Source organism: Anas acuta, chromosome 3 (assembly GCF_963932015.1).
Source record: "Anas acuta chromosome 3, bAnaAcu1.1, whole genome shotgun sequence".
In the NCBI taxonomy this organism is placed as follows: Eukaryota; Metazoa; Chordata; class Aves; order Anseriformes; family Anatidae; genus Anas; species Anas acuta.
Window position 1 is genome coordinate 5,006,307 of NC_088981.1, and position 16,488 is coordinate 5,022,794.

General features: G+C 42.6%; 1 protein-coding gene across 2 annotated transcripts in view; it reads left to right on the forward strand.

Moving 5' to 3' along the window:
- The window catches only part of BMP2 (bone morphogenetic protein 2), a 203,896-nt gene that overhangs the window by 85,016 nt on the left and 102,392 nt on the right, over positions 1-16,488 (forward strand). For both annotated transcript variants that reach the window (XM_068675380.1, XM_068675387.1), the window contains exon 3: positions 7,922-8,036. The gene's annotated coding sequence lies outside the window, so the exon portion shown is untranslated. The remainder of the gene's footprint in view (positions 1-7,921; positions 8,037-16,488) is intronic.

Consider the following 16,488-nt stretch of genomic DNA (forward strand, 5'->3'; position numbering starts at 1 on the left):
TGAACCAAAACAGCTAACGTGGAGGCAATGACAAGAGCCAGGATGGCTTCTTTCTTTCTTTTAAAATTAAGACCACCTCCTGCAACCATCATGTTAGAAGGGAGGTCTTGGCCTGATCAAGGAATGTGGCACAAAATGAGTTCCTTACACCAGGACATTAATTGCTGTTGAGAATATTTACGAACGGGCTTCTTTGATGAAGTGATTTGTTGGTCCTAAGTAACTGCTTTATCTCATCAAGTCCACAGCACAGGAAATCTAATGAGAAGGTTTGGTCCCAGCAAAGTATGCTTGGGTTGAAGAAAAGAATTGCACTTTGGAAAAAAGAAGTAAGGGAATGCTAAATTAGTAATGGCTTTTGCAGATTGTTTGCAGTTTGATCTTTTTATGCTGTAAAATGATTTTAGTATTTAATTTCTGGAGCTTAATTTGGGCTTTTACTTGGATTATTTTTTTTTTTTAATAATTTCTTCTGCTTGTTGCTTACAACAAAAGAATAATGTTACAATAGATGGTTTGCATTTGTCTGCCAAAAGCCACATCCGTTGGTGGAAGGTTTTCTGAACGAGTGTTTCAGTGACATTAAGACTGACCACCTTCCTTGAATCTCCAAGAAAATATGCCTTACCTTTCCTAGGCCTTCTGCCCAGGAAGACCATTATGTTTGTATTACCTTGACTTCTTTATAGGCCTGTTCGCGTGCTCAAGAGTTGGATAAATGCTCATCTGCTTGGCTGGACTGGAGTTGTACAGCTGTGTCTGCGCTGCTGCAGCTCATGTAAGCGTACCCAAACTCCTTTACATGAAATCTCTTGGGTAGGGACACAGGAACTTTGAGCACAGCATGGATCTGATAACGTGCACTGACCTCCACGCTGCATTAGCCATATTTGATGTCCAGCCTGCTAGTTAACGATACAGCAGCAAAAGCTGCGGTCACAGCTTGCAGGTGTTTCCAGTGAGCTCAAAGCAAATGAGGATACTGGCCAAACCCTCGCTGGTGTACCCTGTTGCAGGGGGAACAGACCTTACTGGGTCCACAGCAGCAGAGTTACACCTTTGAGGTGGTGCTGGTGAGTGTCACCATGCAGTTGCCTCCTCTCTCACAGGCATCCCTGAATTTCTGCATCCTTGCACTCATTAGATTAGATACCTACACTACAGAAGGGAAGCTGATGTCCAGAGAAATTAAATGATTTGCACTGGGTCAGGACTGGTGGAGCTGCAGACTGAATCCAAGTCTCTTGAAACCATGCCCGTACCTCAACCACAAGGCCACTGTTCCTTCATAGCATCTTTTCCTTTGACTCTAGCAGCTTTTGCAGCTGGCTGGCTTTGTACAGAAGATCCAAAGCTCACTGAAGTCGGTGGTAGTCCACTTACCAATTTCTAGTGGACTTTGGATCCAGCCCCATTAGGTGCTTTTTTTCCTATACACTAGGAAGCTCAGTGTTTTAATGCTCCCTTAACACGTCCCAGTCATGTAGTAGGGAAGCTGCTTGAGATTTGGGTGGTTTATTTTACCTCGTAAGGACCCACGGCAGCTGTTTGAAAACAGTGATAGAAAACAAGGTTATTGCTCCCATCTCCTCACTGGAAATTTCTGCTCCCTCTGAGCACAGCTATATAAACAGCTGATTTGGCATTTAGCACAAGGGAAGGAATGGAAATGCCTGGCAGGGTGGTGGGAATGAGTTACTGGAGGTGGTGTGGAAGGGACAGCAGCTCCGAGCAGCGCTGGTGCTGGTGGAAGAAGCTGTGCTGGATGCCGAACCCATCGGGTGGATGGCTACAGCCAGCTGAGGAGATGGGAACTAGCAGATGGGGGTGGGCAGGAATCTCTTCATGCACTAATAAAATGCTGTATTTAGTGTGATCGCTGTTAGTATTTCACAGCTGCATGCGAAGATTTCCTTCAGTTCCCCAGGGTTGCTACTGACTGCCATCTCCCCAAACGCAAAATACGGTGGGTGGGAATTCACTGCTTTTTTTGTAATGTTCCCATATTTTCCCTTGTGGGCTCATGCCCTTTCTTCTCAACAGACTTGTCTCTGCTCATGAAGGATTCGATCCTCTTCTTTATGCAATCAGTGCTTAAGCTGCCATTGGCTTCTGGGGTGTGGTTTCGTGAGGTTTTCTTTGTGATGGAGGGAAAAGGCTGAGCAGAGCTGAATGCAAAGCTGACGTGCAGCAAAGCCTACTAAAACTTTAGCCTTTTTTCTGTTGATTTGTTTTGGTCTTTCCATCTTACCCAAAGACCACTAAAACTGTCTTTTAGATGAGGCCATCTACTGCAATCACAGTAGTGCTTTTATCTTGATTTAAATTAGATTTAAACTAATATACCTGGCCTAGAAAGTTTCTCCCAGCAGGTCCTCTGCTTGTTTGCTGATACTGCTGAGGACTCCAGACTTTGGGTTCTTCCCAGTTTTCATTGGAGTCTTATGTAATTGCTTAAGTCCCTCTGTGGGCATGAGCTCTCTGTATAACCAGTGGAAAAAATAGTTACTTCCAGAAAACAACTCAGAATTTAGGTGGGATGAAAGTACCTGCAGTCTCCATGACCCTGTAGTCATTTTCACTGAGAACAGGGGTAGTTCAGTGCAGGTAAACTCCTAATTTAAGCAGTTTGGTGAAGTGCCTTGAAGTTAGGTGAGATGGATTTGTGGGCTGATGACTAGTGATTTCTCATGGACCTCACTAAACTTTCATGGAGCTGCTTAAATACAGATATATTGTTTAATAAGGAAAAGAGAAACCTGTGGGAAAACAAAGAATATCAATAATCGCAAGTACTTACATCTGGCAATAAAGTTTTTGGAAAAAAAAATCAGTACAGCAGCTTGTTGCCTTTGAAACTTAATGCTATTAAAATGTTCAGCATGAAGTTTCTATTTTTAAAATAGCAGTTGAAAGAAATGCCCAAGATTAATAAGAAACTAAATTGAAACCATGTTGGTTCGTAGGTAACACAGACGAACACCAAGTTAATGGGGAAGCATTCTTGGGGAGAGCTATGCGTGCTCTCCGGTTTGTGCCACTGCTTGTTTGTTTTTTATTTTGTCTTTCTTAGAAAGCAGAAGGGGGTAGAAACACCAGCCTGTTAAATGTTTTATTTCCTTTTTTAGTCTGTTGTTCAGTCCAGTTTATTAAGCTTTCTGAAACAGCAGACTCTGACAAGTTAAGACCTTGTCTACCACCCCAGTACACAGGGAGTTGCTAACACAAACCATTCTCCGGCAGAACTGGACAACAGGCCTGCCCGTGGAAAACTTCGTGTAGCAATTATGTGAGGTCTGATGGAAGGGAGATTGGAGCATCGTGCTGTTTACCTGTGAGGCAGAAGCCTGGTGTCCAAGAGAGCAGGAGATCTCCGTCTCTCTTTGTCTCCACCAGAGGAGATGCAGCTTGGAGTAGGCACCTCACTTTCATCTGGCCAAAAAGCAGGAGGAAGGGTGTGCCTCTAAGCAAGAGTTTACACCAGCAATTGCAGGTCGAAGTTTTTTTTCCAAGATAACCACAGCTTTGCAGTTATCTTAATATTATATCTTCATATATCTTAATAATATCTTAATTATTTAATAATATCTTAATTATCTTAATAACTGTAATTACTAGCCTAGAGGACTGGACGGTACTAGTAGTATCTAGTAATATCTAGTACTTGATATTGGATGAAAAACCTGAGCTTGAGCAGGGAAGTAGGGTGTTGGAAGGTTGGTCCCTGGAGCCCAGCTTTGGTTTCATTGGCACTGTGACCACTTACACCATGTAAAGATCTGGCCCACTGACTGCCGTGGGGTTAGGATGATTCATGCCAGCTGCAAGAGCTGTCCCATATGGTTTTTATTTTCTCCCAGATTATTATTATTATCTTTTTTTTTTTTTTTTTTTTTTTTTTAAGTCCAAAGGGAACTGACTGTGTGGTAATAATAGAGAAATGAGCGCTGGAGGACCCTGTTAGCAGCCTGGAGAATGTGCAGATAGTTGTTGCTTCAGGAATTGTTAGCAGAAGCAGTGAACGTTACCAGCAGGCACCGAGTGGAGCTGTGTATGGAATAACCTGCAGTGAATAAACTGCACAAAGCGTCCAATGTATATTTACATAAGGGAGACGTCTGTAAAATATTGAAGTAATACATGTATTTATGTATATTTATATGTGCATTATTTCCTTATACTGATACTTGAATGTGGGCTTTGTATTTCATTGTATTTCATTCAAAATGTATCTTTATGGGGTTGAATTAATGTGGTATTAGTTCCCGATCAACAGCATACTGAAGGTAGCAGGGTGCTTTCCATTAGCTGTGGTTGGTATTAGTGAAGTGCTCCAAGATGCTCAGCATTCATGAAATCAGTTAGGGATGGCTCCTGCCTTGCACTGTTGCCAGTGACACCAGGATGTAAGGCATGGACAGGGAGGAGCAGACCTGCCCGTGCAATGAGGTGACAAACATGAAAAGCAAAAACTTATTGAAACAGAAGGACAGGATAATGCCAGGACAATTTCTGCTGCCCCAAAGTTTGAGGCAGCTCTCAGGCAACTCTAGCAATGGCCCTAGCCTCCTTCCATGGCAAAATGACCTCTACATGTGCTTCACAAAACTGGGTTCCTGGCTTACTGCTCTCAGGGTGTTTGATTTTCAGCTGAACGCTGTGTGTGTCCTCATAAGCTTTAGGTCTTCTTATGTTTATGCTCACAGTTTGCGTTTTATGAATCTTATTGTTTAGATGATTGGGACTGATGATGGGGGTAGAGCCAGTGGTGAAAGAACATCGGGGAGGGCCATGGATATCTGAGGAAGGATCTGCTTGTTTTTAACAATGAAATGTGAAAAGCTCTCCAGCTAACTGTTATGATAGCTCTGCTTTTGTGTAAAAGCAAGTTATGTAACTTAAAAAGCTTCAATGAATTAAGCTCTGCAAAATGTCCAGATGAATGACAGGAACACAGGTACAAACTGCCTGATGGTAGCATGTTGGAGGAAGTAACCCCTGGTTTTTCTCACTGGCTTGATGTCTCATTTTCACAGATGCTGAGAGCTACTTACTCGAGCACTTTAGAGTCCCACGGTGGGCATTTAGGTATTACATGCTGTTGGTAGTATTGGTTGAACTTTGGTGAAGTAACATTTGAAGTTTCAAAACCAGCTTGCATACCCCATCAGCATGTCAGGTGGCAGTTTGGCACTCCCTGTGCAGTAGATATTCCGAGAAGTTTTACTTTGGAAGCATCAAAGCATTTTGATTCTGAAACTTGAAAATATTACATTTGGTAGTACTGATTTTATAGTATGGTATAGTACAGTATAGTATAATAGAAATACTGAGAAAGGTATAACAGTATACACACATGGTACTTATTAACATTTTTTTCATGTAATATATGTATAAGTTGAAACAATGAAATACAGTGATGCGGTGAGAATAAAATATATGAGTCAAGATTAACTCAGAAAGGCAAAACATTTAGCTGAAGTCAGTTTCTGTAAAACAATTTGGTATTGAAAAAAGGGTGTTTATTATGTAAAACTACTGCATAAAGCTGCTTCTAGCTTTCAACCGAGTTTCATTATTATAAGTGAAACCAGTGATGCCCAACAATTTCCATTGTAGTAGCCTCTAATGTTGTTAAACTTTTACCATGCATGCTGAAATCATATGTCCTGAGGTCTGCTTCAGGCTGAATTTCTTTGGAAATGATCAGCAGAAATGGTTCAGCAATTTTTGAGACTGAACACAAGGCGGAATACATTATTTTACTTGCATAAAATATGTTACATCTGTTTCAGAGTAGAATCTTTATTATTTAAAAAAAAAAAAAAAAAGACTTGAAATCGGGGTGATGCTGGGATGGTCTTTTTGGCCTCCCTTCTGAGCATCTGCCCTGGTTTGGCCAAGGTGCCAGCCTGCGGAGTGGCTCAGGTGACATGCTCTCTGGGTTACAGCTCAGCAGCTAAACCCTGTCGGCTCAAGGAGGGCCTGGTGGAAGCAGGGACTCGGATCTGCCAGTGCCTTCCTTGGGGAGGAAGAGCTGGCTGGAGCCCCTGCGAGTGCCACATCTCAAGAATCAGTTCTGGGGCAGGCAGGTGATAGATAGCACCCGAACTGCTCAGTTTGCTGGAAGCCTTCTGCAGTGCCATCAGCAAAGGGAGAGAAAAGCATCACTTGAAAGGCTGTGTGTCCACCTCGGGAATGGCAGACACAATTGTTTTCTCCTTTAGTCCCTGTTCTGCCTCAGAGCACTGGGAGGAGAGGATGAGAAGCTGCTGACAGACAGCATCCAAATACCAGAACTCTGACAGAGGCAGGAAAGCCCCAGTGCGTGTTTGGGGAAAAGCTGTTGCTTTTCATACACATCACTATTTTGTTAAATTCAACGTGAACCATCATCTCTCTCTCCTCTCATATACATCCTTGGCCCATCTATTGTGTTATTTTTTAATCATTTTTACTGTTAAATATGTAGGCAAAGTTTGGATGCAGGTACCCTACGTTCTTGACTGTTCTCATTAGTTAATCAGTCCTTTTTGCTAATGAAAATTCAGCTGGCCTGTAGCAAAGCAACTTTGCTATGTGGGACATCTGCCATTCCTTCTGTTCTGCCTTAAACCTCAAATCTAAGTTTTAACACAGGCTCGCAGACTTGGTGAAACGATGGTGTCCTCGTTGCCAAAGAGGAGCCAGCGGTGCCAGAGATCTAATCAGGTGGTGACACCAGGGACTAGCAGAGATGTTTATGAACATGGAAAAGGTAGTTCTCGTGGCTCTCTGAGCCAAATGGCCGGCCAGAAGTAAGGTTTCAATTAGAAGTAAAGCTAAAATGTGCTTGTGTTAATGACAGATCCGTCAGCTGAGGTGCAGGTACTCTAGTGAGAATGTGTGTAATGGGATTATGTGCACGCTGCTAATTCATTTGACATAGCTGCTTACTTGAGTTTGGTAATTAAGACAGATGATCTCTATTGGCTTCATTGAAATGAAATTCCTGCTAAAAATTTAGAATTGTAGCATTTTCTGGACTACCAGATACCAGGGGAAATCCTGAGCATTAAACTGAGGGTCTGTATTGAAAGGGTCAGCGGCATGTAACAGAGTTGGCAATAATGCAAAATGGGGCGATTTGCAAAGTCAGAGCCCATGCCTGGGAACGCAGTTTATTTGAAAATCTTCAGAACCCAGAATTTGTGGTTAATTTCTCCAGGATCTTCAGAATGTGTGGTAAATTCCTCCCATTTTTGTCTGAAGACACAGCTGCTCCCTGTACCGGCTGCTGGTGCCCAGGCGTCAGCCACAGGGGCCACTGTGAGGAGAGCCTGGGGCTACCCCATGCCAGGTGTGGCTGGCTCCAGGCAGTTCTAGTCAGTTCCGGCAGGTTCTAGAAGGTTCTGTCTGGTTCCAGCCGGTTCCAGCCAGTTCCAGCCAGCTCTGGCCTGCTCTGGCAGCCGCAGCAGGCTGTGCCGCCTCACGCGCGTGTGGGCAGTGTTTGTCCTCAGTGGAAAATGAGCACAGTAAGTGCTAGCAAAGAGACCAGGCTTGAATGGCAGCGGTTTGTGTGCGTGTCAGGGTGTCTGTGTTTCCACCACGTCCCTGAAAAGCTCCAAATGAAGAAAAATTACCACACGGCAGTGGCAGTGTGGTGCAAGGTACAGCTGCCAGATACTTGCGGGAGCCCTGGTGCTGTGCGCCCATGAACTCCTTTCTGTAATTCTGCCTCCTGAAGGAAGGATGAGCTTAATTCTTGTTTATTTTGAGTTGTGTTCACAGCTTGAAATGCCTTGGGGCTAACTTTCTTTCTTTGGGTTGTGTATTGTGCCAGTGGCCTCTCACTTCTGCACTGGCTCTGGATGCAGAGTGGAATGTAACCTGGTTGTCCAGGGCTGACTGCTAATCACAGCTTTAATTTTATTGTGTTTAGGAGGAGACAGATATCCAGCCTTTTCTTACCCCTAACTACGGATCTGAAGAAAGGCATGAGGGCAGATAAGGGGTGTTGACAGAGCGCATGGCCCCGATGGCAAATTGCCCATCAGGTGAGTAAAACCTGCTATTGATGAGCCATGAAGCGATGACTATTGCTCCAACAACATATGTAGATGGATACAGGCATATACCTACATACACATACAGTCATTACACACAGATAAGCATCTTTGTTTCCGTGTGTTGTTCACAGAATCAATTAAAAATATTAGAAAGGAGAAGAAAAGGTAAGTTTTATATTACTCGTGTACAAAATTCCTTATGTAATACATGCTTCATTTCTTCTGGGGACTTCTTGAAGAAGTTACTAATATATAAGCGGTGAAACTTAAAAGAAACCAACTGGAACCTGAATAGTTTCTTGTGATTTCTACAATTTTATAACAAGCAAAAAAAATGCACTTTAAGGCAACAGAAATGAGCTACTATTATACTGTAAGAATGTAAAAGCAAGGCTGTTCTCTTAGCTTTAAATACTGAAAAAAAATATTTTAATTTTGAAAAGGGTAGGCTGTAGTTTTGTTACAAATTGCAGCCCCCTTGCTTTAGAATTGAAATGGCCAATTTATATCAGTTGAAGGTCTGTCTGTGCATTATTCATCTTTTATTCAGAATTCTTGGATCACACTACATTAGAAATTGCTGCGGTAGATTTTACCATAAATATTCAGGTTCTGTGGTGCATTATTCCTTGAGTAATTCCATTGATTTCAGGACTTGAGGCCAGATTCCTCTGGAAAGAGGAACAGCTGATCAGTCCTGAAATACGAATATTACCATGGCCTGCTTTGCAGTGTGGTGATGAACTTAACTGGTGTAGCATCAGCTCTGCTCCTTGTTCCGTGCACTGTTTGACAGTCATGTTGGGCCCTGTACAGCACCTCTTGAAATTGATAGGAACCTTTCCGCTGAGTTCATCAGGTATTGGGTAGTTAGGGATCTTGAACTAGATCAAATAGCAGCTATTAATGTAGCCTGGCCTTCTTCCAGCTTTAGTTATTGCCTGTGGTGCTTATGCAATCTGTTTGGTATATAATTTTCTCACATTTCATAAAAGAAAGAGAATGACTCAGAAGCATGCTATGCCACTTGGTGTTTTTGTTTGTGTATTGCCACTTACCTCTATTCAGCGAAGATAAATCCAGCAGCCATCTAGCTACTCACCCTTTTTATACGTGTTGATGTTTCTGAACACTGGTGTTACGTTTATATGATTAACCAAAATGATTACAGAAGTTCAAAGCCATGTTCATGTTCTCTTTAAGTACTCGTTTTTCAAAACTGGGATAGATGCTTGTTACTGTTGAAAGAAAAAACACAAAACATTTGGCCATGCCTCAAAAATATGCTGTAAGTCTTGATGGAAAGATCCTGTCTTGGTGCTGAGGATGCTTCAGAAATGGAGCTGATTGAAATAGTTCCAACTCTAAGACAGTGTCAGTCCTTTTAATTTAGATTTCAGGCAGAGTTGAAGAGCAGGGACACAGTCAGTGAGGAGCCTACCATTGTTACAGGCGCATGAATTTAGCATTGGAGAAGGGTGTGTTTTTGGCGCTACTGACTGAAGAAAGCCAGAAGATCGCTATCCAGAGTTTGGCAGCTCTCATCACACTGCAAGTTTTCTCTCAGCTCCATTTCCACCAGCAGTTTGTCCTGCTCTCTGCTTTTTTACTTTTAGTTGAATGAAACAGGTGTTTCACAGAGAGCCTGAGTGCTTACAGCTCTAATCTCTCTCTCCCAACTGGATCTTTTGTACTGTCTGGTGGATTAATAGGGGGTGAGGTGCTTAAAAAAAATAAACAGCGAGTGCAAACAGTGGGAAGGAGGGAGGAAGGAGTGAAGCCGCATGTGGCTGATTGAGTGAGATGATGTCATTTATTTAGCAGAAGAGATACAGTAGTCAGGAGATGCTGTAAGACGAAGGGTTCCTTTGAAGGAAACAGCACAGTATACCACTGAGAGCTGGTACACCACCAACGGTGAGGCAAACCGCAGCCTATCTGTTAGTGGGCAATGGAAAAAGTTCATTGGTTTTGAAGCCTCAGAGCTCAGGTGCAGTGAAAGAGAATAGGGGCTCATTGTTAAGGCAGGGATCAGCACTCCCTTTTGTTCGTTCCCCTGCCCCCCTCCTCCTTTGGCACTACTATAATAATATCTTGTCACTCCTAAGACATGCTGGCATAGATCACGTTCACTGATGGATGTTCAGTCAATGAATGTACTAAAATGGTTTGTTTCTGTTGATATATGTCTTTGTAGGCTCCTCTAAAGGGAATGTAAATAAATGAGCCCTTCACCAGTGATTTCTTTCACTGTAGTCCAGTTTAACCCCTGAGTGCCTCCCTGCTAGGATGGAGGCAAATGTTTTACTGTCTTATATTGCTACTCCTTTTGCATCTTTCCTGAGTTTCACTTACACAGTTTGCTGTTGGAATACACAGGCAACTTTCTACCTGCAAATGCAAATCACTTTAAAAATCAGTATTCATTAAAATGAGGTACAGAATTTAAGATGGGTAGCCAAGAAAGGTTTGAGCCGAATGTCTGGTGAGACCACTGAAAAGATTTCTCATGAGCTCACTGGGAACCGTGGGAATGAAGACAAACTTTTGAGATTCACTCCTTTTAATCTGTGTGTGAGACCTGGCTTGTATGGGTTTGTGAACTGAAGAACTGGAATGGTTTTTTTCTGTGGTCAGTTCTCATTAGCATACCACTACAGTGGTACTTGTCCTTAGGACACTGGAACTCAAAAACATTTTCAGAAAATATCTGGAACAAATCTGTCGTTAGTGATTAACCGTAAATAGCTTTTGTGGAGAAAACAGGCATAACTATTCTCAAGAGAATTATTTCCTCTCAAATGTATGGAAATGAGAATTTTGAGAGGTCTGTTCTGGACTATAAAGTGCTCATACTTTACCTACAGAAACACAAAATGCCATATTCTGTAATTGTGCATTCAAAGAAACATTTAATAACCACGGTGGCCAAAACCCATTTTCTTAAAGTCTCTTTACTCTACCCTTAAATTAAGGGGGCTTGATTTTCAGAGAAATCTGTATGCCAGCAGAAATGTGCTTCTGGTGAAGATGGAAGATGGTGAAGATGGAAGGTAACAGGGCTCATGCTGTCAGTGTAAATTCAATTGTCATATAGAAAAATTGCAAAACTGATTACAGTTTCCCTTCTGTTTCCATAATCAGACAAATCTATCGTGGAATAGGGTATATATGTACAGCAGACATTAAGAATGGTGGATTGTCATTCGCTCATGCAGAAATGATCAGAAGTGCTCATGCAGAGTGTTACAGGGTATAAATTCATGTAACCTTGTAACTAGTTCATGTGTTGGGACAATATACAGTCCTTGTATGGTGTATAGGGAACAAAGGCAATTAAAAACAGCCTTCTCCCACTTCATCCTCTTGTATGTAGGAGATGCAAATGCCATATTATTTTGCCCGGAGACAAACATTGACAGAGATCATCCCTTACTAAAATGATATTGCTAAATCTCATCTGCTCTGTAGTTCTAAATGCAAACATACTCACTGAAGGAGAAAACCTTTTAAAGATGCTGTTCAGCACCATTTTTAGCCTACATGCTTGCTGCCCTGATAACAACGTGCTATTTAGAAGCTGTGTTCTGGAACAGGGAACTTTGTACCACCACCTTCTTCTCCTGTATATTTATTGTAGTGTAACCTAGGGAATTTATTGAATACTTGGCTATGAGGACACTGGAACATCCAGTATCTCCATATCATTTCTTTGTTATTTATGGTCGCGGTGTAGTAACATGCAGTGCCAGATGTGAGTAAGAAGAAGGAGGGGTGCAAAAGAGAACTTCAAATGACTGTGATGAATAGTTGAAAGTGAACAGAGGGGCTTTTAAACCTCCTTTAAAGAAAGCCTAATGCTCTGCTTCCCTAAGCAGCAGGCTGCTGATGATGGAAATGTCACAGACATACCTGCAGAGATTTGGGAAGCTCTTGTTTCAGTAGGTCTTTATGGAAGCTAAAATTTTTTTTCTGTGTTCCTGCCAACTTGGTTGGTGCATCTAAGTTGGGTTTCTTTGTGTTTTGCTATCGGGACAACATACAACAAATTGGACAGCGCTGAATTCCAAACTATTTAATCTTTGTACCACATTGTGAGCAGTTAGTTACCCACAGCAAGTCCAGGCTCTGCTTTTGTCTGGTGTTATATCATACAGTGTCCAAATGGGTATATTGTGACTACCTGAAGTCACACAGAGCGAAGAATTTTGCTGGGAAAACTATTATTTGTCATCAAGACCATTGACAACGAGACCAAGTTGCAATTTCACGTGGTTGTAATCTTCTTGTCAATGCATCTTCGAGGTGTGAAACATAAAGAACTTGATTTCCTTGGTTTATGCTGATTGCCTTCATACAAAAATGCACTCAGCCTTAGCTCTGAGGTTAACACAGTTTGCGTGGGGGTGAGCTAATTGGCATAGCAGGCCATGCCTCCTCACACAGACATTTAGGAAATGGTAAAGCAAATAAAGCCCAGTGGTGCCAAAATCAGAGCGATAGCTGATGAAGCCCCGATGGGGAGAACAGCTAAATAGTGTGAATGGAATGTCAGTAAGCACAGAAGTTAAAAATATACATCTCAAACCTTGAGGACACTCTGGGGACTAAGAAGCTATATTGATACTAGACTTCAAAAGATCCAAATAAACAGCAGGTTTTTCTCAATGCACAGAACTACATACTTGTGATGTCAGCGAGATGTTATTTCTGTGCTGCAAATCTCAAGACAGATGCCTAAAAAAAGCAGTCCAGACACACTGCTTCTTATTTCATTTACATTTATAATTGTTCTTATTTTGTTTTCATTTATCTTAGAAACTTCTAGTGACTCCTAAATTTCCTTACTTATAGCTAATGCTTGTTTAGGGGAGAGTGCGTGGCCTGTGTGGTTCTGAGCAGCATTTCAGAGTACTGCAGTTCAGCTTGTGTCTGTGCTGGGTGACCTTGGACAAATAAATCAGGAATAATGACATTGATCTGCTTTCTGAGATGCTTTGAGATACACAGATGAAAAATGCCAGAGGAGAGAAAGGTGTAAATCTAAAGCCAGGCTTTTCCTGGATACTTCTCAGTATTATGAGGACCAGTGGCTTCCCAGTTTCAAACCCGGTATAGACTGTGGCTCTCTCTTTCCTTTTTCTTCTAAACAAATGATGGTAGATATGATGGTTCAGTGGCAACTGCTGGAAATATCTACAGTTCTGGTATCTCCAGCTGTGTTACCTTGTGAAGCAACTGGGAGCTGCTTTTGCAGATACACGTTAACTCAGTTTGAACTGTCAAAGGAAAACAGAAAAAAGAGTAAGGTAGAAAATGTTGGTATCAGCACCCTGGTTGCTCTATTGGAGAAGCTCATATAAAAGCAAAGGCAAGACAAATAGAGACCAAATAAGGAAATAAGGTGTACCAATTTTAAACATAAGAGAGAAGCTCTGGAATAATTCACTATGATGCAAAATCTTTGAATCATACCTGTAGGCTGGATTAATTGTTGACTGTATTCTCTGAACAGATCAGATTGGTGAACGATGATGGTACTCTCAGAGGTGAAGAACGAAGCAGAGCTGTAGAGGAAACTGAAGAGCCAGTTGTTGTTACAACACGGTGTATTTATGATGAATGCCAATCTCCATCTGGGGGCCAAATCACATGGTTTTATGAGTTTGAGAGAGCTGCAGCTAGCTGCTGCAGGAAGAACAGCCTCATTCATGGCAGCACAGCTTGTGCAGGTAGACGTGAATGGAAATAGCAGCATCAGAATATTGGAGACCTGCGCATCCTTGTGTAGAGGCTTCTTTATCTCTGAGAACATGAAACTCATGTTTTCCACACATTGTTTTGCCCAGGCTAGGCTTTGCAGCAAAAACACAGAAAGTGTAAGAAAAGACATAAGAACACTGTTTTAAAAGATATATGAGAAAGCAGCATCTAGATTCACCAGGTAAAATCAGAGCCTACTGTCCCTACTGCTGAGCAGTAGCAGAAATCCTGCTGTGCCAACACTTAAACACCGAGGGAGCAGCGTTTTGCTCATGGATGGCTCTGGCCACGTAAGTTGTTACAGTGTGAAAGGGAAGAGCTGTGTTGGAAGGAGACCATTTCTGTGCATTTCTTCTCATCCTGTTTTAGAGAATGCTGTCGTCCTCATGAAGAAAAATACCCTCCATAACCTGTTTTGTATTTTTAATACATCCAGACTTTTTGTAGGAGAACGAAGCTCAGGTCGCTGAGCTTTTCTTTATGTATCCCACCTTGCAAATGCCCTTGGTTAATCTTGTAACTTCTGCGCTTCAGTAGTGCCAGAGGGCTCTGTAGCACGAGGTGAGTTTCAGCTGCTTGTAGAGCTGGATTTGAGCTCTATTACTGAGAACTCATCGCAGGGCAGCGTGCTACAAAGTGGGACACTTGAAAGCTATGAGCTGGGGAGAGGGAAAGTGCTGCATGAGCAAGAAGTGAGATTATAAACTAGAATTCAATTCGGTGTGTTTGGGGCCACATAAATAGATTAGGGGGTTGTAAAAGAAAACCCTCAAGGATTCAGAATTGCAGCCAAAGAGGAGGGGAAACGTAACACGTTCGTACCCTGTGATTTATGCACCAAATAAGTTTGAATTCGTCACTGATGTGAAGTGGGTTTGGAAGGATTAATAAGCCTTACCCAGCACTTATTGTGTGATGATCAGCTATAAATCTTCTCTGAGCGAAATAGGAAGTAGTCAAATCCCTTCTCTCTGGAGACGGGAGGTATTTGTGCCATTGTTCAAGGGGAGCCCAGTTTGAATTCTGCTTTATTTCGCAGGGTGAGGCTACCGATTGCTCACAGCAACTTGGCCATTTCCCATTTGCTTAGAGGACACGTGCTGCCCGATGGGCCTGGTAAGGGATGGGAGCACTGGGTGAGAGCATGAACTGTTTGCCTGGCCTGTAAATTAGGTTCCCTTCTAGGAATGTGTCTATTTGCCTGCAGAGTGAACAGAAAAAGCGTGAAAGTTTGCAAACTCTTTGTTGTTGCTTTTCTTGCTCCGTGTCAGTCCTGAATGACTTTTAAGCTCATTTGGCCTGCTTGTTGTGGTTGTTTGAAGTGGAAAACTTCACATTAAGGACTAAAAATCCCATTCTAGTTGATGCTTTGCCCATCTGGCTGTGCGCCAGAAACAGTGTGACTTCTGATTTCTTCCGAGCATGTGTCAGCTGGTGACCCACCACACCTTCTCTTGTGTGGCCTGAGTAAACCGATGCGGACTGGAGCTTCAAAGAGTGCCTTTCCTCCCCGTAGGACTCTACCTCACACTTATTTCCAATAAACTGCCATCCTCTTGATTTTCCACAAGCACTAGTGTAATTGAGCGGTAACCTCAGCGTATGAAAATCTGTGTGGCAGATGAAAAAAATATCATGAGGCTCAAGGCAGCTGGAGTGCAGTCATGAAGCACACGGGGCTCAGCTCCCTCATGCATATTTAGAATTTAAAAGGAAATGTCTTCAGCTGTTTGATGGAGGTAAAATTCTTATTGCAGCAGGAAAGAGGGAGTGTGGACTGTTTGATTAAACAAATTGTTTTTCTTCTGAAGAGTATGGAAGAGCAGAGTTACCTGTCCTGGGGAAGAGGTCAGGCTAGGTAGGCAGCTGTGAACCCCCTGGAGTGTTGCTGTCAGGGAGTCAAAGTTGTTTGGGCTTTAGAGGGAGAGGCAGGAGAAGATGCACTGTGTGTAAGACACAGTGAGTCCTCCGTGTGGCAGAGCAGACTGCTGCCATGTTATCGAAGGTATCTTTTGTGTATTACTTTATTATTTAAATGAATCTTTAATGTCTTTCTGTTAAATGTACCTGAACTTACCCAACTGACATTTCCGGCAACGTGGCTGCTGCAAGCTGATTGCACAGTGTGTCTCTGCTCTGCTCAAGGCACCCTGGTGGCCTGAAGCACAAGGCTGCAATGGACCTACAATCAGCACTTGCTCTCGAGTCCATCCTTACAAATGTCGAAGGCTTCTCTTTCCTGAGGGTACACCACAGAGGTCGTCCTGGTTGCTGAGAAGCAGGATGTGTGGAGTAGAAACAATACTTGCTCTTTTCAGTGTAGCTGAGTGGTCCTAGAGAGCCAGAGTAGTTCCTAAGCCAGGAGTCACATGTATGTGTCACCACAGCTGCTGACCACAGAAGTGGTTCCAGCTGGCTCTTTCCCATTTTCCAGTGAGGGGGCATTGCCTGTTTGCTTCTAAGTGGACCTTGGAACAAGCTGGAATACCCCAATGAAAATCAAGTGAGAATTGCCTTGGATTAAATCTAACTTTTGCAAGTCAATCAAGTCTGTATGAAAGTGCTTGCAAAGCTGATGGGTAGAGCTTCTCAGGATTAGGCTCCTGGTAGTACTCTTGTGAATAATGACCATGGAGCCAGGACCATAAAAGGCATTAAGATACTCTTCCTAAGTACA